The following is a 7,096-nucleotide window of genomic DNA, read 5'->3' on the forward strand; positions in this document are numbered from 1 at the left end:
ACATTTGGCATAGCGAAGGTGTTACCAACAACCATATGAGCTTCTAGTAGCCCATCTTTCAATCTCATCATCTATTGTCTTTGTCCTCCTCAATGGATCCGATTTCAAGCTATAAATAAACCTGAAAGCATCAATAGAGGACCCCGCTAGTCGTATATATTCCGTAAACAAACGTGAAAGCACCCTAAGAGGACCCATATGTTGGACTATATATAGCTCACCCTAGCTTGACCTAGATCTCACCTATATAGTCCAATTCCTTTGAAACTAGACGCTCTTATAGACGCGCAAGGTACGCAGGCATCTATAATCGCGTCTATAAATGCGTCTATGATCGCGTCTAGTTCTTTTGAAACCAGACACGAGTTTTGACCCACTTATAGACACAGTTGGCATTGTGGACCTTGCAAAGAAAAACAAAATCTTCAATCCCCAAAAATATCATTTGCTGAACTATGTGCACAAGATTTTGATAATATACATGATTTTTTGGTGCATTTATATACAAATGAATCTCCAGAAAGCATATTTGCAAGGAAAGAGAGAAAAAATAGGTAAATCGAGTAATGTGGTGAAAGGGATGGATACATGCAAAGGCTTAGGTATATCAAGTATTTCCATGAAAAACAATCCAAAGGACAATGATTGAGTCCCCACATCTTTTCATCAAAGTGAAGCTTTAAAAAAAATCTTGAACCTTCACAGTTGGATACATGTAAAGGCTTTGGCATATCAAGTAATTCCATGAAAAGCAGTCCAAAGGTGAATGATTAAGTAATGTCACGAAAAGCAACATATCACAATAAATCTATACATGTAATCTCAAAAAGGCATGAATCTTTACATGTAATCTAAAAAACATAATAACAACATATCATAATAAATCTATATCAAGCTATGTATGTCTCATTTATCTAATTGTAGTTTCAATCTAATAAACATATTGGAATGCCATTGACTGATGTGGAGGACACATAAATAAGGTGATTTTTGAGACTCGCGTGCATTGTGAGTCTTGTCGATTGAAAGTGCACAAATCCATCTCATATTATCCATGTCTCATTTCTCTAATTACAGGTATGAATTACTAATAAAACAATCAATTAACCACCAATAACAACTAACCAAAAGGAAGACCATAGCCATAATAAAAGTACAATGAAAGAACTAGAGTTCAACCTCATCTTCAATGAGGTTAACCCTTGCTAAAGTATCTATCTCAATGTCCATGCCTATATCCAGATCTACAAAGAGATCAATATTCCCACTATTAGAATTATCACTATGAGAAGCAATATCATCATCTCCAATAGCACGATCATCATCTCCAATGGCACGATCATCATCAATGTTTTCCAAGCTATCTCCCTCCATAGTGGAGTTGACATGCTCCTCCATATGCTCAATGTGGGTGAATGTACTATAAATGGCTCTTGAACGTGGTGAGATTGGGATTATATGCCACCATCTCTTATTGTCAATTATTGGCTGGCACACAACCTATTCAAGCACAAAGGTACATCATATAAAAAATTTACATCTCTACTATCTGTAAATGCAAAAATTGTAATTACCAATAATTTATGTACCTGTTCACAATGTTGTGGTAACATTAGAGTCCCATCCTTTCCTTGCCAAAAATTTGTAGAGTCAATGGTCACAAAGCCACTTGCATGATGCTTAATTGTTGCATTAGGACCTCTTTTCACTACATCCTTAAACCACGACATCCAAAATATATACAAAGAAGCTTCGAAAGTCAAGCTTAATGATATTTTGGATCAATCCACAATAATCATCCATGGGTCCATGGGCTCCCTCAAAGCTTGCAATTACCCCACAATCTTGGGTGTTCCTCTTCTCATCAATCCTTTGTGTGCAAAAATGTTTACCCTCCGACCACAAAGCATTAAACATTGTGCACTATACCAAGACAAAAAAATTTATAAATACCTCAAAATAAAATTTTACAAGTTTAACATACTAAAATATGATTGAGAACACAAGTTTGTTTACCTTTTTGAAGCATCCTCGGGCATACTCCCACTCCTCCAATGTGATATGCATGTTTTCGTCTTGCACCACTCTCTCCATCTCCTCATATAGCCAATCTACATCAAGATTCTTGCGAAGTGATCATAGGTGCTCCGGGTATGGCACAGTACGTCCATTGCGCTTATGGAATGCCGACCTTTCACTTTGTCTTCTTGCATTTTCATCCTCATACTTTGCCACCCATCTTTTCATCACATCACTATTAAAGCACACAAAAGATATTAAGCTTACTATGCATCTTTGTATCCATGACTTTGGTCTTTCCCTTTCCTTGAGGAACATGAGAGGTCATCCTCAAGTCTTCTTCATTGCTCCATAGGCGAGGGAGAGAGGGATTCACTTGGCAAGGTATTCTGAGATATAAACAAGAGATTCTTATACCAACCAAATACTACCTCTTGGCTTTGCATTTTGCCTTACAAAATTCTTTGAGGTCTTCATGAAACGTTCAAGAAAGAACATCCGTTGATCATGCACAGTGCCACATACGACAATCTGATCAATTAAATGAACGATAAGATGTCGTTAGCTTGTGAGAATTGACCGTTGGGAATGTCTCCTCCACCAAACAGACCACCTCCACCGCCATGACCCTTGCATAGTCAAGTGTACATGGATCGATTTCCTTTGAGCTCACATATCTACAATGCGAAACAATAAACAAATCATTTTGAGGAAAACGTATGTAGAAAATTGACTATGAGGGTTTGGAGTACAAACCTCACAAGCTCCCCCATCTTATAAATCGTATCTCGCACTTCGTGGGATGCACAATTGGAAATGCTTGTAGGAAGAATAAACTATAAACATTTATACACCATGATTAGATACATCATGATTAAACAAGTTAAATATGTACAACTTGAATGTTTCACTTACTTGAAGCATCTTGTGCCAATCGTGGGACTTCAAGCCATATATTGCTCAACACCTCTCTTCTTTGTCTTTGTGAAGGCACCTTTTAAACACCTCATGCATCTCGTTGGAGTACGAAATGTAGTAATGGTATCTTTCACCAACTTCTCCTCCTTATTTGTCAATATCCAAGGTGCTCGAGGTAGAATTGTCTTCCCATTTGGTCCCTCTCATGGCCAAGCTCTTTGCACCCTCTCTATGCTTTGTAGATCTTCTCTTACAAGCAAGGAGTTCCATGTTTCTCTCAAGTTCTCCCAAATGTTAGAGGCAACATTCTTGAAGATGTGCATTGGATCAAGAAGATGGTTGATTTTGAGGCTCGTCCAATATGGTAGGCGAAAGAAGATAGAGTACCTTATCAAATAACAACAAATATTAAGAGGATTATCTTTTCAAATAAAGGCTTGTATTAGAATTCTATGTCAAAGATATATTACCTATTCATGCTTGGGGGAGGAGGACTTTCCACTCCATTCCATAATGCCTTCCAATCTCCCATGCTTAGTGGATGTGGAGGGACTCCCATCCAAGAACGAACAAATTTGGGATGATGATGAGGGAGAAATCGATGATGATTCTCATATATCACTTTCTTCAAGCTCTTTGGCTTTGATGCCACCAATGATGGACCACAAATAGGACATACATGGTATCTAGATGTGGAGAGACCTAAACAACATACACATTTAAGCATGTCAAAAAACAGTACAATGATAATAAAGAATCATCATGAATAGAAACCCATTGACTCACCTGAACACTCGCATAACCAGGAAAGTTGTGCATCGTCCACATCAAGATGGCCTTCAAGAGAAAGTCTCGTGAAGATGGAGGCCAACATATGTCATGCACATGGATACCTCTCCAAAGTATATCAAGCACATCAATCAAGGGCGCAAGATACATATCCATATTCTTTAACTTATGTTTCCTAGGAATGAGAAGGGATAACATGATATGTCCTTTCTTTATTGCCATGGATGGAGGAATGCTGTAATTCACCACTATCACTGGCCATATACTATATGAGGTGCTCTTGATTCCAAAAGGATTAACACCATCCATACCCAATCCAAGTCTTAAATGTCTAGGCTCTTCCTTGAAGCTTGGCCATATTTCCTCGATGTGCTTCCATGCAGGAGTGCTTGTGGCAATTCTCATCTTTTCATCATTAGATTGATGAGAGGAATGCCATGACATGAGCTCTGCAATATATTTGCACTTGAACATGTCGCAACACCTTATGTGGCACATGTATACCTTTAAGGTCCTCTCGATATCTTGGCTCGCCCCACAAATACGACACTCTTGAGCCGTCGCATGTATCCCACGGAAGAGAATAGAATCATTGATACATGCATGGATGCGAGTATAATACAAGACTCGAAGAGATGTCACAAAGCTTCTTTCTTGGTCTCTTGAGGTTGGCAATCTATTCTCCTTTGGAAGTATCTTCAACAAAAGCCTATTGACAAAATAATCAAATACATTAATATAAAAATAATTTCTTCTTATATATTTGTAATGGAAGTAGACAATTTATGAAAGTAGAAAACTCACTTGAGAAGTGCATTCAAACTTGCATTAATCCTTCAGTAGCACTCCATTGACATCCAAAACAACAAGGCGCCTATTGCTTGCCATTACATGTATCGGCATTGATGTATCCGGTGGTTGTTCATGTAGCCACCAATGGTCCCCTGTTGTAGTACCACTAAACTATATGAGTAGAAGAACACAGCCTTTTCGCAAAAGCAAAGTTAGACATTGGGCACCAATAAAAGGTTACAAAACAGTGACAGTAGGACATGACAGTTTACAAACACATTGACACCTTTCAAGAGTAGAGCGGCATGACACAAAACGCATCGATAAAATCAAAATGGGCTGGTATTTCAAATTAGTCCAGAAGCAAGTACAAAATGTTGTAACATCAGCTAATTTTTGTAGCCTTGCAGCTTGAGACCACCACCAACGGGGTGCTTTCTACATTTCATAGTGAAGACCTTAGCCCACCACTGCGTGCTTGCGGAAGTGATATCCATATGATTACTTATCCACATAATTTCTATAGAAGATGGATGAGCGCATCGAGGAAATGTGGCCAAGCTTCAAGGAAGAGCCTAGACATTTAAGACTTGGATTGGGTATGGATGATGTTAATCCTTTTGGAATCAAGAGCACCTCATATAGTATATGGCCAGTGGTAGTGGTCAACTGTCAAGGCTAAAATGAGACATTCTGGGGATAATCAATGAAAAAGCAAAGTCACCTAGTAAAGGGAAAGTAAGAAAGACCACAAAGGATGACGAGGTGGGAGTTATGAGCACCTCTTTATCCTAGTGTCTAGAGGGTCTAGAAATGAGTAATTTGTTTATGATACTTAAGAAAATCTTAGGGCACAAATTTTAATTAAAGGAGAATTAAAGATGGCCAAACAACACTTGACAAGAAGGTAGAAATGGAAGATGTTGTAAAGAGGCTAAAGATTGAAAGATATTATTATTTATCTTAGGCACTTTGAATCAAGTTTAAGTGAATATGCACCTACAAAGGACAAGTATACATCTTGGATGTTGACTTCAAGAAAATGTATAATGATGTATGTGACGAGTGGGCAAGGACTAAACTCAATAAGGCAAAGAAGTCAATTTATTTGCCTTAAATATTCAATTTCTTTACCTTTAATAGTTGTTTTTTAGGCGATCAATAAATTCAAGGAGGTACACAATACATTTTCCATGCAAGAGTCATGCCATGGGAGGTATGTGAGGTGGGTGAGTAATTCCAAGGATGGTTCTAAAGGTATGTGAGGTGGGTGAGTAATTCCAAGGATGGTTCTAAACATACGACTAGTTAGAGGCTTATGACACATTTTCATACCTCAAAATTTATGAAAGCATACAATACAATCCACCTGGTATTATTAAGTTATACCAATATATTTATAAAAATCTAATAGCCGCTTACATGTTTACTTAATGATTACATAGCCATGCTTACATGTTTATTTAATGATTTTGCCTTGGAGCACATAAAGTATCCTCCAATTCATAGGTCAAGGGGAATGGACCTAATTAGAGTCTTTTTTTGAGAAGTCTAATGATGGGGCACATGAAGACGATATATGCCTCCACTTACATACCCACTAGTAAATTTCCCTCTAACTACTAGATTAATACCTTCTCAACCCACTCCTAACTCTCTTGCCTCCACTAATGTACCCATGAGTAAATTTCCCTCTAACTACTAGATTAATACCTTTTCACCCCACTCCTAACTCTCTTGCCTCCACTAACATACCCTCTAGAAAATTACCCCTCTAAATACTAGATTAAGACGTTTTCACCTCAATCCTAACTCTCTTGTCATCAACAATGTCACTAAAAAACAACAAAGTAACATATTTTATTTTCCTCCTTATTTGGATTTTCCCACTAACCCTTGTGACCAAGAGGAGTAGGGTGTTGTGACCTAAAGGAGCTAGTGTAGAGTCCTAACAATGGTAAGTCCATTATAGAATTCTCTCAACAGAAGCTCTCTAAGATATGATCTAGGATCCCACACAATCATTATACAAGCCTTATCACAAACAAAATATGAAGAGATAATCCAAATAGCTTATCCTTTTGTTGAAGCCAAAGTTTAAGTGCAAAGATTTATTGGAGATTACTAAATCCAACCTAGCAACAAGGATGTTTACCTTGAGGAGCCTACACAAGACAGTCCTTTGTAAAGCACTATTGGAGATTACTTCATCCAACCAAGCCACAAGGATATACCCTAAAGCCTACACAAAAAAGCCATGGATGCCATACCCGCCGATAAGAAACCCAATCGGAGCCCAACATCTAAAATGGGAGGGGATGATGCCCATGGCATGGGAAGGTAATTCATGGGATATTTTGGCCAAACAAGGTTATCCAATCCTCAATTATAGGAATTATTGAAAATAAGCTATCACTTACGTAATTATGCACACAGGTATAAGAGATGGAACCAAAAGCATCATGTCCATGTCAGCATGGTCTATGATGGTGTAAACTTCCATCAACTAATGCATTTGGTATACAATCTACATGGCACACATAATATTTCCTATATGTATAGAAGAATATATGCAAGC

The sequence above is a fragment of the Cibotium barometz genome, chromosome 29, assembly GCF_041138505.1.
Source record: "Cibotium barometz isolate CiBa-2024 chromosome 29, ASM4113850v1, whole genome shotgun sequence".
Classification (NCBI taxonomy): domain Eukaryota; kingdom Viridiplantae; phylum Streptophyta; class Polypodiopsida; order Cyatheales; family Cibotiaceae; genus Cibotium; species Cibotium barometz.